Source organism: Lissotriton vulgaris, chromosome 8 (genome assembly GCF_964263255.1).
Source record: "Lissotriton vulgaris chromosome 8, aLisVul1.2, whole genome shotgun sequence".
NCBI classification, from domain to species: domain Eukaryota; kingdom Metazoa; phylum Chordata; class Amphibia; order Caudata; family Salamandridae; genus Lissotriton; species Lissotriton vulgaris.
In genome coordinates, this window is record NC_141696.1 from 1,531,017,788 (window position 1) to 1,531,032,984 (window position 15,197).

The 15,197-nt window shown below is 44.4% G+C and overlaps 5 non-coding genes across 5 annotated transcripts; all 5 read right to left on the reverse strand.

The window, feature by feature from the left end:
- Positions 1–512: 512 nt before the first annotated feature.
- On the reverse strand, positions 513–585 carry TRNAF-GAA (transfer RNA phenylalanine (anticodon GAA)). Its single transcript has one exon. It is a non-coding gene; the product is annotated as a tRNA-Phe (tRNA).
- Positions 586–1,093: 508 nt separating this feature from the next.
- Positions 1,094–1,166, reverse strand: TRNAF-GAA (transfer RNA phenylalanine (anticodon GAA)). Its single transcript has one exon. It is a non-coding gene; the product is annotated as a tRNA-Phe (tRNA).
- Positions 1,167–2,838: 1,672 nt separating this feature from the next.
- On the reverse strand, positions 2,839–2,911 carry TRNAF-GAA (transfer RNA phenylalanine (anticodon GAA)). The gene has a single exon. It is a non-coding gene; the product is annotated as a tRNA-Phe (tRNA).
- Positions 2,912–4,001: 1,090 nt separating this feature from the next.
- Positions 4,002–4,074, reverse strand: TRNAF-GAA (transfer RNA phenylalanine (anticodon GAA)). The gene has a single exon. It is a non-coding gene; the product is annotated as a tRNA-Phe (tRNA).
- Positions 4,075–13,800: 9,726 nt separating this feature from the next.
- Positions 13,801–13,873, reverse strand: TRNAF-GAA (transfer RNA phenylalanine (anticodon GAA)). Its single transcript has one exon. It is a non-coding gene; the product is annotated as a tRNA-Phe (tRNA).
- Between the last annotated feature and the right edge of the window lie 1,324 nt (positions 13,874–15,197).

The window sequence follows — 15,197 nt, forward strand, 5'->3', positions numbered from 1 at the left end:
GCCTGCTTATAGCTGTGGTCTTCATACTTTAATTTAAACCATTTAACAAAATAGATTCAGGACCTGGATTTTTAACCTCATATGGTAGAGATATGTTTTAAGGAGTCCTGTATCATTCCGCAATTAACTGGTGCAATGGGCAAATAGCAGTTTTGGGATCCAGGTTAGGTAGTTGTTTTTTTAACTCTGAATGGACTAGCACTATATTACCCAGATATATTTGGCATGAGTAGGTAAGCAATGTCATCTGACTACTGACATCTGTATTCAAGGGGAGGTGGAAGGTAATGCAGACAAGAGTTTACTTTACAAAAAAGCATGAAATGGGAAATATTCATTGTCAAACCTGAAGGTAAGAGAGGTGGAAGCAAGTTTAGAAGGAGGACATAAAGCAAAGTCTATGTTAAATTGATTGTGTTGTAGATCAGTTGGAAAAAATTTGATGAATAGAGAAAATGTACTACAGCTGATTCCAAGACCTATTTTGTTAGAAGCAAGGAACCTCTCAACTGTGCCGAAACCCGGGATTGAACCAGGGACCTTTAGATCTTCAGTCTAACGCTCTCCCAACTGAGCTATTTCGGCCTTCTGATAGCTGGGGTCTTCATACTTTAATTTGAACCATTTAACAAAATAGATGCAGGACCTGGATTTTTAACCTCATATGGTAGAGATATGTTTTAAGGAGTCCTGTATCATTCCCCAGTTAACTGGTGCAATGGGTAAATAGCATTTTTGGGATCCAGGTTAGGTAGTTGTTTTTTTAACTCTGAATGGACTAGCACTATATTACCCAGATATATTTGGCATGAGTAGGTAAGCAATGTCATCTGACTACTGACATCTGTGTTCAAGGGGAAGTGGAATGTGATGCAGACAAGAGTTTACTTTACAAAAAAGGACGAAATGGAAAACATTCATAGTCAAACCTGAAGGCAAGATAGGTGGAAGAAAGTTTAAAAGGAGGACAGAAAGCAAAGTCTATGTTGAATTGATCATTTTGTAGATCAGTTGATAAAAATGTTGATAGTGAAAAAAGTACTACAGCTTATTCCAAGACCTATTTTGTTAGAAGCAAGGAACCTCTCAACTGTGCCGAAACCCGGGATTGAACCAGGGACCTTTAGATCTTCAGTCTAACGCTCTCCCAACTGAGCTATTTCGGCCTTCTGATAGCTGGGGTCTTCATACTTTAATTTGAACCATTTAACAAAATAGATGCAGGACCTGGATTTTTAACCTCATATGGTAGAGATATGTTTTATGGAGTCCTGTATCATTCCCAATTAACTGGTGCAATGGGTAAATAGCATTTTTGGGATCCAGGTTAGGTAGTTGTTTTTTTAACTCTGAATGGACTAGCACTATATTACCTAGATATATTTGGCATGAGTAGTTAAGCAATGTCATCTGACTACTGACATCTGTGTTCAAGGGGAAGTGGAATGTGATGCAGACAAGAGTTTACTTTACAAAAAAGGACGAAATGGGAAACATTAATTGTGAAACCTGAAGGCAAGATAGGTGGAAGAAAGTTTAAAAGGAGGACAGAAAGCAAAGTCTATGTTGAATTGATCATTTTGTAGATCAGTTGATCAAAATGTTGATAGAGAAAAAAGTACTACAGCTGATTCCAAGACCTATTTTGTTAGAAGCAAGGAACCTCTCAACTGTGCCGAAACCCGGGATTGAACCAGGGACCTTTAGATCTTCAGTCTTACGCTCTCCCAACTGAGCTATTGCGGCCTGCTTATAGCTGTAGTCTTCATACTTTAATTTAAATCATTTAACAAAATAGATGCAGGACCTGGATTTTTAACCTCATATGGTAGAGATATGTTTTAAGGAGTCCTGTATCATTCCGCAATTAACTGGTGCAATGGGCAAATAGCATTTTTGGGATCCAGGTTAGGTAGTTGTTTTTTTAACTCTGAATGGACTAGCACTATATTACCCAGATATATTTGCATGAGTAGGTAAGCAATGTCATCTGACTACTGACATCTGTGTTCAAGGGGAAGTGGAAGGTAATGCAGACAAGAGTTTACTTTACAAAAAAGCATGAAATGGGAAATATTCATTGTCAAACCTGAAGGTAAGAGAGGTGGAAGCAAGTTTAGAAGGAGGACATAAAGCAAAGTCTATGTTAAATTGATTGTGTTGTAGATCAGTTGGAAAACATTTGATGAATAGAGAAAAAGTACTACAGCTGATTCCAAGACCTATTTTGTTAGACACAAGGAACCTCTCAACTGTGCCGAAACCCGGGATTGAACCAGGGACCTTTAGATCTTCAGTCTAACGCTCTCCCAACTGAGCTATTTCAGCATTCTGATGGCTGGGGTCTTCATACTTTAATTTGAACCATTTAACAAAATAGATGCAGGACCTGGATTTTTAACCTCATATGGTAGAGATATGTTTTAAGGAGTCCTGTATCATTCCCCAGTTAACTGGTGCAATGGGTAAATAGCATTTTTGGGATCCAGGTTAGGTAGTTGTTTTTTTAACTCTGAATGGACTAGCACTATATTACCCAGATATATTTGGCATGAGTAGGTAAGCAATGTCATCTGACTACTGACATCTGTGTTCAAGGGGAAGTGGAAGGTAATGCAGACAAGAGTTTACTTTACAAAAAAGCATGAAATGGGAAATATTCATTGTCAAACCTGAAGGTAAGAGAGGTGGAAGCAAGTTTAGAAGGAGGATATAAAGCAAAGTCTATGTTAAATTTATTGTGTTGTAGATCAGTTGGAAAAAATTTGATGAATAGAGAAAAAGTACTACAGCTGATTCCAAGACCTATTTTGTTAGAAGCAAGGAACCTCTCAACTGTGCCGAAACCCGGGATTGAACCAGGGACCTTTAGATCTTCAGTCTAACGCTCTCCCAACTGAGCTATTTCGGCCTTCTGATAGCTGTGGTCTTCATACTTTAATTTGAACCATTTAACAAAATAGATGCAGGACCTGGATTTTTAACCTCATATGGTAGAGATATGTTTTAAGAAGTCCTGTATCATTCCCCAGTTAACTGGTGCAATGGGTAAATAGCATTTTTGGGATCCAGGTTAGGTAGTTGTTTTTTAACTCTGAATGGACTAGCACTATATTACCTAGATATATTTGGCATGAGTAGGTAAGCAATGTCATCTGACTACTGACATCTGTGTTCAAGGGGAAGTGGAATGTGATGCAGGCAAGAGTTTACTTTACAAAAAAGGACGAAATGGGAAACATTCATTGTCAAACCTGAAGGCAAGATAGGTGGAAGAAAGTTTAAAAAGAGGACAGAAAGCAAAGTCTATGTTGAATTGATCATTTTGTAGATCAGTTGATAAAAATGTTGATAGAGAAAAAAGTACTACAGCTTATTCCAAGACCTATTTTGTTAGAAGCAAGGAACCTCTCAACTGTGCCAAAACCCGGGATTGAACCAGGGACCTTTAGATCTTCAGTCTAACGCTCTCCCAACTGAGCTATTGCGGCCTGCTTATAGCTGTGGTCTTCATACTTTAATTTAAACCATTTAACAAAATAGATGCAGGACCTGGATTTTTAACCTCATATGGTAGAGATATGTTTTAAGGAGTCCTGTATCATTCCGCAATTAACTGGTGCAATGGGTAAATAGCATTTTTGGGATCCAGGTTAGGTAGTTGTTTTTTTAACTCTGAATGGACTAGCACTATATTACCCAGATATTTTTGGCATGAGTAGGTAAGCAATGTCATCTGACTACTGACATCTGTATTCAAGGGGAGGTGGAAGGTAATGCAGACAAGAGTTTACTTTACAAAAAAGCATGAAATGGGAAATATTCATTGTCAAACCTGAAGGTAAGAGAGGTGGAAGCAAGTTTAGAAGGAGGACATAAAGCAAAGTCTATGTTAAATTGATTGTGTTGTAGATCAGTTGGAAAAAATTTGATGAATAGAGAAAAAGTACTACAGCTGATTCCAAGACCTATTTTGTTAGAAGCAAGGAACCTCTCAACTGTGCCAAAACCCGGGATTGAACCAGGGACCTTTAGATCTTCAGTCTAACGCTCTCCCAACTGAGCTATTTCGGCCTGCTTATAGCTGTGGTCTTCATACTTTAATTTAAACCATTTAACAAAATAGATGCAGGACCTGGATTTTTAACCTCATATGGTAGAGATATGTTTTAAGGAGTCCTGTATCATTCCGCAATTAACTGGTACAATGGGTAAAGAGCATTTTTTGGATCCAGGTTAGGTAGTTGTTTTTTTAACTCTGAATGGACTAGCACTATATTACCCAGATATATTTGGCATGAGTAGGTAAGCAATGTCATCGGACTACTGACATCTGTGTTCAAGGGGAAGTGGAAGGTAATGCAGACAAGAGTTTACTTTACAAAAAAGCATGAAATGGGAAATATTCATTGTCAAACCTGAAGGTAAGAGAGGTGGAAGCAAGTTTAGAAGGAGGACATAAAGCAAAGTCTATGTAAAATTGATTGTGTTGTAGATCAGTTGGAAAAAATTTGATGAATAGAGAAAAAGTACTACAGCTGATTCCAAGACCTGTTTTGTTAGAAGCAAGGAACCTCTCAACTGTGCCGAAACCCGGGATTGAACCAGGGACCTTTAGATTTTCAGTCTAACGCTCTCCCAACTGAGCTATTTCAGCCTTCTGATAGCTGTCGTCTTCATACTTTAATTTGAACCATTTAACAAAATAGATGCATGACCTGGATTTTTAACCTCATATGGTAGAGATATGTTTTAAGGAGTCCTGTATCATTCCCCAATTAACTGGTGCAATGGGTAAATAGCATTTTTGGGATCCAGGTTAGGTAGTTGTTTTTTTAACTCTGAATGGACTAGCACTATATTACCTAGATATATTTGGCATGAGTAGGTAAGCAATGTCATCTGACTACTGACATCTGTGTTCAAGGGGAAGTGGAATGTGATGCAGACAAGAGTTTACTTTACAAAAAAGGACGAAATGGGAAACATTCATTGTCAAACCTGAAGGCAAGATAGGTGGAAGAAAGTTTAAAAAGAGGACAGAAAGCATATGGCTGAGATACCCGCCACCCCCTCTCAACACAATCCCCAAAAGGAGGGAAACCGGAAACAGTTCTTGAAGTTTTTGGAAGTGGGAGGGAGTGACCCTCCCGGCCGTATTTATTAAAAACAAAATTAAAACATTAAACGTTTCATGTTATGTACAATTTCATTACCACATTGCGCTGTTTGGCTAACTTTAACATATTCTCTAATACAGAGGTTCTCCTAGCCGAACTAGCATCCTACAAAACATTCTCTAAAAATATTGAAATTGTACATCCTAACGTTTAAGGGCCAACGGCAAGGTCATAACCGGTGTCAAGATCCCTAACCAGACTTACCCCTCCCACTTGGGAGGGGCGACAGCACGGAGGCTTACCTCAAGTGCAACTACTACCAATTTCCCTTGACTTGACGGGGGCACTTAAGAACTCGACGCCAGTTAAAGGTCGTTCGAATACTCGTGTGAGGTATCTAGAAGGTATCGTAGACCTCCCCCCAACCCCACACACTTACCGCATCTGCCGTCGCAGATGTCACTGGCCCCGGGAAATTCCCCAGGAGGGGGCTGTAACCCCTCCTACACAGGAAGGGGCCTTGACCGCCTTTCCTTTACTTCCGGCGACCCATCCTTAGAAGGGACCGCCTCCCCATTGAGGGGCCAATGGCCACCTCACCCGAGCGCTCCCATCCGTGTTGGGTGACGCCCACTCATAGGGATCTTCTAATTAGTGCTCACCGATCATGACCTTACCGCCTACCAGAAATAAATACGACAATGCTAATAAAACCTACGAAAACATTGGTCACTACGACCGAAAGAGCATGCTTACAATTCAACACTATATCGAATCATTTTAATCGCAAAATCTACACAACATACACCAGTCTTTATTATAATCAACATCAACATGATACTATCACACCCTGTAAACGAAACAGAAACATAATTATCGATCAACTTTATTATAAACAACTGGCTGTCCTCAGGGGCTGGTGGGTGGGTCAAAATTGGCTCTTCGTTCTGTCCCGAGCTCACGTGTAGCGAGGAGGTGCAGCTTCAGAGCACAAGAACAAGAGGACGTCTTCCAGTCTTGCGTCCCTTTTTATCCGTCTTCAGGGCGGGCGAAAACCCGCCCCTGCCTGCCCTGAGGGCGTGGCTGGCTGCGTCAGTGTCTAGGCCAGCCCACTCTAGGGCGGGAAAAAGCGTGCCCCGGCTACGCCGCTTCGGGCATACCAGCCGAGACGCGCCTCCCGCCCAAAAATGGCTTCCCGGGGGGATCGAGGCACTCCGCCATACGTTCGGGGGGACCGAGTGGTCGCCCCTTTCCATATGGCTGAGATACCCGCCACCCCCTCTCAACACAATCCCCAAAAGGAGGGAAACCGGAAACAGTTCTTGAAGTTTTTGGAAGTGGGAGGGAGTGACCCTCCCGGCCGTATTTATTAAAAACAAAATTAAAACATTAAACGTTTCATGTTATGTACAATTTCATTACCACATTGCGCTGTTTGGCTAACTTTAACATATTCTCTAATACAGAGGTTCTCCTAGCCGAACTAGCATCCTACAAAACATTCTCTAAAAATATTGAAATTGTACATCCTAACGTTTAAGGGCCAACGGCAAGGTCATAACCGGTGTCAAGATCCCTAACCAGACTTACCCCTCCCACTTGGGAGGGGCGACAGCACGGAGGCTTACCTCAAGTGCAACTACTACCAATTTCCCTTGACTTGACGGGGGCACTTAAGAACTCGACGCCAGTTAAAGGTCGTTCGAATACTCGTGTGAGGTATCTAGAAGGTATCGTAGACCTCCCCCCAACCCCACACACTTACCGCATCTGCCGTCGCAGATGTCACTGGCCCCGGGAAATTCCCCAGGAGGGGGCTGTAACCCCTCCTACACAGGAAGGGGCCTTGACCGCCTTTCCTTTACTTCCGGCGACCCATCCTTAGAAGGGACCGCCTCCCCATTGAGGGGCCAATGGCCACCTCACCCGAGCGCTCCCATCCGTGTTGGGTGACGCCCACTCATAGGGATCTTCTAATTAGTGCTCACCGATCATGACCTTACCGCCACAGGTCCGGATAGTTGACCGGCTATCCGGACCCCCCACACAAACTCCTACCTAAAGGTCATGTTTTAACGTCTTCAACCAAGCTAAGAAGTCTCCTATGAGTAACTCATTCCCCACCCGCGACAAATGCACACCATCCCCCAAATACATACTGTCATCATTAATACAACTATGCGAGATAGAATGCAATGTCTTGGAACGGAACAACCTACTCACTTTGTTATTAAGTTTTCTAACAGAATGGTTCAAAGCAGGAATCGAGATAGCCCCCCGCCACACTTTTCGTGGGATCATATGAGACCACGCAATTATGCACCCCGGAACTTTCCTCGCCAACCAACTTACAGTGGAAAGCATTGCCTCTAGGAGAAGTCGTCTACCGGTGGTGACCAAATCATTGCCCCCTAAATGTACTATGACTATAGACGGCGGTGACCTCGTCCGCCCTAACAAACCCTCAAAGAATGCTTGAAACTGGTCAATACAGAGACCGCCTCTTCCGTAGAAGGACACTCTGTACCCGTATTCCCCAGGTACGTGAATCATGTCACCTGCTTCGAATACGTCTGCGGCACGCCTCACGTATGAGTGGCCCACGACCCACACCTCCTTTCTCACAGCCGGTGATGTCTGACCGCTGGCCTGGTGTTGGGTCGACTGCATAGTCCGCCCTGCCTCGTAGGCTTGCGCAACTGAAAACCAAACAAAAGACAAGAAGCGTGAGTGCATTATTACAGCTTCACAACATGTGCAACCGCACGTATCTCTTATAACAATTGGAGGACCAACGCCCCACTCGTTTTACTTGTTCTACGTTAAGACCCCTGGCTGTAGCTTCAGTGGCAGCCCCTATTCGAAAGGAATGGGTCCCGAATTCGCCCGGGTCTAAGCCCGCTGCGGTAATAGACATCGCAAGCACCCGCTGAAACTGAAACTTCGTCAGTGGGGTGGCGTCCGCGTGTCTCAATAATGTCCCCCCCCATGATGCCACCCTTCGTGCTAGGTAATCTTCTAAACACTGTACCGGACACATGGAGGACCCAGGGATCCTGCGAATGATCGTGCAGTCCCCCATCCCATCTTGATCGGTCTTGGACCTGACAAAGGAGACAATCATCGCTTCACCCCTGATCTGAACGTGTTCCCGGCACAAACCCCCCACCACATCCTGTTTGTTCCTTGCAACCAGCTCACTTATCCTCATCGCCCCGTGAAATGCCAGCGTAAATGCAGCTCGGAACAAACATGCCTCGAACTGAGACGAGCATGTGGCGGGGAGTGTGGCCAGCAACTGGGACAACCTATCCAGACCTATCGGTCGCCTCTCGTCTACCCTGCGACCCTCCAGGCGTTGCCACCCACGCAGCGCCTTTTGTACCACAAAAGACGCCGTCGGGTCCTGGATATTATGGGCCCTGGCAACAAAGGAAATGGCAGCACGATGCCTTTGGGCCGTAGCCACCGACTTCCCAGCCCTACGCAAAGACATCAGAAAATGTACTACCCATTCCTCCTGACCCCAAAGCCCATCTCTCTCAGTCCCCAAAAAGGCTAAATAGGCCCGAAACGCCCCTTCATATGCCTTCCTTGTCCTTGGCGCTAGACTCTCTCCCACGAGGTGACGAAGTTCGGGGCACCGCGAGACCATAGAGCTTCGGGGAAGGGTGCCGGCTCTGGGTCCGCTGAGGGAAGGAAACCCGAGAAAGCCTGCATTTGAAAACGAGACAGTGCATCAGCCGCCTGATTCATCACCCCTGGGACATGTTTTGCTCTGAATATCACGTTCAGTTGCATACACAGTAGGACAATTTCTTTGAGCAGCCTTAAAATCAGTTTACAACGGGCTGCCTGACTATTGATGCATTCTACAACGGTCATATTGTCAGACCAAAACACGACAGAATGATCTTTGAACCCTTCGGGCCAGGTTCTGAGGGCCACCAGAATGGGAAACAGTTCAAGGAAAGCAATATTCCTCGTGAGCCCCTCTTCATGCCACCATGGGGGCCACCTTTGTGCCGACCATTTCGTGCCGAATATGGCGCCAAAGCCCATGCTCCCCGCTGAATCTGTCCATAGACCAAGCTCCTCAGAGGACACGGCTGGCTTGTTCCAGACGACACGACCATTGAAGTCCGCCAAAAATGCTAACCAAATACGCATGTCCTGGCGGACCTCAGCCGACAGTCTCGTGCGATGATGACCCTCCTTTAGGCCAACCATCGCTTGGGCAATTGAACGGGAAAAGGGGCGAGCCATTGGGATCACCCTCAGGGCGAAATTCAACTTCCCCACCAATTGTTGCAACTGATTGAGTGTAACCTTAGATGCATTTATACATACTTGCAGGGCTGCCCTGAATTTCGACACTTTGGTAGCTGGTAAACGAAAACAACCCTCACTAGAGTCCAACTCGATCCCCAAAAACTCGAGGCAAGTCGTGGGACCCACAGTTTTACCCGGTGCCAATGGCACGCCAAATTGACCCATTAACACACAAAATTCAGCCAAGGCCTGGGCGCATTCGTCATTTTCGGCGGGCCCAAGGAACAGAAAGTCATCAAGGTAATGCATTACATTTCGGAAACCCGTCTTCTTTGTGAATACCCATTGCAGAAAAGTACTGAATTTCTCGAAATATGCACAGGATATAGAGCATCCCATCGGCATACACCTATCCAAATAATATGATCCCTGAAACATGAATCCCAGAAGACGCTGGTCGTCTGGGTGTACCGGGAGCAACCGGAACGCTGACTCGATATCTGATTTCGCCATCAACGTCCCGGGCCCCAGGCGATTCAAAATGGCCACTGCTTCATCAAATGATGCGTACCGCACCGAACATACCTCTGGATCAATTGCATCGTTCACCGAAAGACCATGTGGAGCTGACAGATTATGAATTAATCGAAACTCACCTGGGTCCTTCTTCGGGACCACCCCTAACGGAGAACAGACAAAGTACGGTACCGGGGGTACACTAAACGGGCCGGCGACCCGACCCCGGTCAACCTCTTTCCAGATCTTATCTTGCACTACAGTTGTATGCTGCAAGACGGAAAGTTGATTTCTGCACGTCCCGACGCCCTGAAAGTCCCCTACCGGGATGCGGAAACCATATGAAAAACCGTTCCGCAGCACCCCAGCAGAAGTACTATCTGGGTATTCACTGAGCCAGGGAATCATCGCCAAGGTATCAATCGGGGTTGGTAAAGGCGCCCCTCGGACTATATTAGACCTGTTTGGCGCCTCCTCTACCCCCATTCTCACCCGTTCTGGCTCTGCACGAGGACTCAGGATGGGACGACCCACAATTACTACATTCGTGTTTGAACTTACAGGATCCCGGAGGCCTAGTACATTTACCCTTGTTGAAATTGAAGCAGAAACCCCTTTTCCCTGTATTGCCGGCAGGTCTCGAGTAATCGTCGGTACTCGTACCTGACCGAAAGGGCGTCCCTGCATTTTGGCGGGAGTATTCACCAACATTGCTCCCCACCAATGGCATTTTCAACATCCCTGACTCTTTCATTTTATCCCATGTCAAAGAATCATAACAGTCCCAAGTTAAACTTTTGTTATGCTCCTTCTCTTTCCTGAAAAGGTTGTCATAACAGAACCAATGGTTACCTTGATACGATGTCGAGTAACCCATAATTCGTGACTGATAAATTGGAAACTCAGGTAGCAACTCAGGCCTACGTTCCCCCAAAATCGATGTAAAAATACCCCAAGCATTGCCCCAGTTGCCAATATTCTCATTTACCTTAAAGGCGGCCATTTTTGCGCGCCAAACACTCGGATGCATTAGGTCCTTCTGACTCTTAACATGCTCCACTTCATAATGATCGACAAGCAAGGAGAAAATGTTCACGTATTCCCCCACCCAAATCTTTTCCTTTATTGCCAAAGGAACATGTTGACCCAATTTCTCTCTACGCGAGGGTGCTGACTCATCCCTTGCGATCGGCAATGGCCGCTTACCTGCACCGGACGCTGCTTCCGTCACTTGTGGCTCGTCTAACAGTGCCGCCGGTGCGGGCACCTTGGCTGCGTCTCTTTTTTCACGCAACTGTTTCATCAGCGCCTGTGCCTCGGCAGCCGTGGCGCCCTCACTACTATCGCCCAACCACGCTGCTAGCTGTGCCGCCAGCTCGGGGGGCATATCCTTGTTAGATGTCGGGGTGACGACGACGGGGATCGGATTCCCCTCCATCGGTACCGGGGTCGGCGCCTCGAGCGGGGCAGAGGGAACCGGGACGTCTCCCCCGGCCGGACCCCTTCTTGGCCTCTTGGGTTTCCCTCCAGCCGGTGGACGCCCCGATCCCTCCTCCCCGTCTCGCTCCGCCAGTCGCTTCTTTATCTCGGACATCTCCTTGACGAGGACCCGAACCATCTGATCAGTCGTCATTCTCTTTGCGCCTTTCTTGGGCATCGCTCCGACAAAGTATCTAGAAGACAAAAGAAACGATCAAAACGCTCAAAATTGGCTCTTCGTTCTGTCCCGAGCTCACGTGTAGCGAGGAGGTGCAGCTTCAGAGCACAAGAACAAGAGGACGTCTTCCAGTCTTGCGTCCCTTTTTATCCGTCTTCAGGGCGGGCGAAAACCCGCCCCTGCCTGCCCTGAGGGCGTGGCTGGCTGCGTCAGTGTCTAGGCCAGCCCACTCTAGGGCGGGAAAAAGTGCGCCCCGGCTACGCCGCTTCGGGCATACCAGCCGAGACGCGCCTCCCGCCCAAAAATGGCTTCCCGGGGGGATCGAGGCACTCCGCCATACGTTCGGGGGGACCGAGTGGTCGCCCCTTTCCAAAGTCTATGTTGAATTGATCATTTTGTAGATCAGTTGATAAAAATGTTGATAGAGAAAAAAGTACTACAGCTTATTCCAAGACCTATTTTGTTAGAAGCAAGGAACCTCTCAACTGTGCCGAAACCTGGTATTGAACCAGGGACCTTTAGATCTTCAGTCTAACGCTCTCCCAACTGAGCTATTGAGGCCTGCTTATAGCTGTGGTCTTCATACTTTAATTTAAACCATTTAACAAAATAGATGCAGGACCTGGATTTTTAACCTCATATGGTAGAGATATGTTTTAAGGAGTCCTGTATCATTCCGCAATTAACTGGTGCAATGGGAAAATAGCAGTTTTGGGATCCAGGTTAGGTAGTTGTTTTTTTAACTCTGAATGGACTAGCACTATATTACCCAGATATATTTGGCATGAGTAGGTAAGCAATGTCATCTGACTACTGAAATCTGTATTCAAGGGGAGGTGGAAGGTAATGCAGACAAGAGTTTACTTTACAAAAAAGCATGAAATGGGAAATATTCATTGTCAAACCTGAAGGTAAGAGAGGTGGAAGCAAGTTTAGAAGGAGGACATAAAGCAAAGTCTATGTTAAATTGATTGTGTTGTAGATCAGTTGGAAAAAAATTGATGAATAGAGAAAAAGTACTACAGCTGATTCCAAGACCTATTTTGTTAGAAGCAAGGAACCTCTCAACTGTGCCGAAACCCGGGATTGAACCAGGGACCTTTAGATCTTCAGTCTTACGCTCTCCCAACTGAGCTATTGCGGCCTGCTTATAGCTGTAGTCTTCATACTTTAATTTAAATCATTTAACAAAATAGATGCAGGACCTGGATTTTTAACCTCATATGGTAGAGATATGTTTTAAGGAGTCCTGTATCATTCCGCAATTAACTGGTGCAATGGGCAAATAGCATTTTTGGGATCCAGGTTAGGTAGTTGTTTTTTTAACTCTGAATGGACTAGCACTATATTACCCAGATATATTTGGCATGAGTAGGTAAGCAATGTCATCTGACTACTGACATCTGTGTTCAAGGGGAAGTGGAAGGTAATGCAGACAAGAGTTTACTTTACAAAAAAGGACGAAATGGGAAACATTCATTGTCAAACCTGAAGGCAAGATAGGTGGAAGAAAGTTTAAAAAGAGGACAGAAAGCAAAGTCTATGTTGAATTGATCATTTTGTAGATCAGTTGATAAAAATGTTGATAGAGAAAAAAGTACTACAGCTTATTCCAAGAACTATTTTGTTAGAAGCAAGGAACCTCTCAACTGTGCCGAAACCCGGGATTGAACCAGGGACCTTTAGATCTTCAGTCTAACGCTCTCCCAACTGAGCTATTGCGGCCTGCTTATAGCTGTGGTCTTCATACTTTAATTTAAACCATTTAACAAAATAGATGCAGGACCTGGATTTTTAACCTCATATGGTAGAGATATGTTTTAAGGAGTCCTGTATCATTCCGCAATTAACTGGTGCAATGGGTAAATAGCATTTTTGGGATCCAGGTTAGGTAGTTGTTTTTTTAACTCTGAATGGACTAGCACTATATTACCCAGATATTTTTGGCATGAGTAGGTAAGCAATGTCATCTGACTACTGACATCTGTATTCAAGGGGAGGTGGAAGGTAATGCAGACAAGAGTTTACTTTACAAAAAAGCATGAAATGGGAAATATTCATTGTCAAACCTGAAGGTAAGAGAGGTGGAAGCAAGTTTAGAAGGAGGACATAAAGCAAAGTCTATGTTAAATTGATTGTGTTGTAGATCAGTTGGCAAAAATTTGATGAATAGAGAAAAAGTACTACAGCTGATTCCAAGACCTATTTTGTTAGAAGCAAGGAACCTCTCAACTGTGCCGAAACCCGGGATTGAACCAGGGACCTTTAGATCTTCAGTCTAACGCTCTCCCAACTGAGCTATTTCGGCCTGCTTATAGCTGTGGTCTTCATACTTTAATTTAAACCATTTAACAAAATAGATGCAGGACCTGGATTTTTAACCTCATATGGTAGAGATATGTTTTAAGGAGTCCTGTATCATTCCGCAATTAACTGGTAAGATGGGTAAATAGCATTTTTTGGATCCAGGTTAGGTAGTTGTTTTTTTAACTCTGAATGGACTAGCACTATATTACCCAGATATATTTGGCATGAGTAGGTAAGCAATGTCATCTGACTACTGACATCTGTGTTCAAGGGGAAGTGGAAGGTAATGCAGACAAGAGTTTACTTTACAAAAAAGCATGAAATGGGAAATATTCATTGTCAAACCTGAAGGTAAGAGAGGTGGAAGCAAGTTTAGAAGGAGTACATAAAGCAAAGTCTATGTTAAATTGATTGTGTTGTAGATCAGTTGGAAAAAATTTGATGAATAGAGAAAAAGTACTACAGCTGATTCCAAGACCTATTTTGTTAGACACAAGGAACCTCTCAACTGTGCCGAAACCCGGGATTGAACCAGGGACCTTTAGATCTTCAGTCTAACGCTCTCCCAACTGAGCTATTTCAGCATTCTGATGGCTGGGGTCTTCATACTTTAATTTGAACCATTTAACAAAATAGATGCAGGACCTGGATTTTTAACCTCATATGGTAGAGATATGTTTTAAGGAGTCCTGTATCATTCCGCAATTAACTGGTGCAATGGGCAAATAGCATTTTTGGGATCCAGGTTAGGTAGTTGTTTTTTTAACTCTGAATGGACTAGCACTATATTACCCAGATATATTTGGCATGAGTAGGTAAGCAATGTCATCTGACTACTGACATCTGTGTTCAAGGGGAAGTGGAAGGTAATGCAGACAAGAGTTTACTTTACAAAAAAGCATGAAATGGGAAATATTCATTGTCAAACCTGAAGGTAAGAGAGGTGGAAGCAAGTTTAGAAGGAGGACATAAAGCAAAGTCTATGTTAAATTGATTGTGTTGTAGATCAGTTGGAAAAAATTTGATGAATAGAGAAAAAGTACTACAGCTGATTCCAAGACCTATTTTGTTAGACACAAGGAACCTCTCAACTGTGCCGAAACCCGGGATTGAACCAGGGACCTTTAGATCTTCAGTCTAACGCTCTCCCAACTGAGCTATTTCAGCATTCTGATGGCTGGGGTCTTCATACTTTAATTTGAACCATTTAACAAAATAGATGCAGGACCTGGATTTTTAACCTCATATGGTAGAGATATGTTTTAAGGAGTCCTGTATCATTCCCCAGTTAACTGGTGCAATGGGTAAATAGCATTTTTGGGATC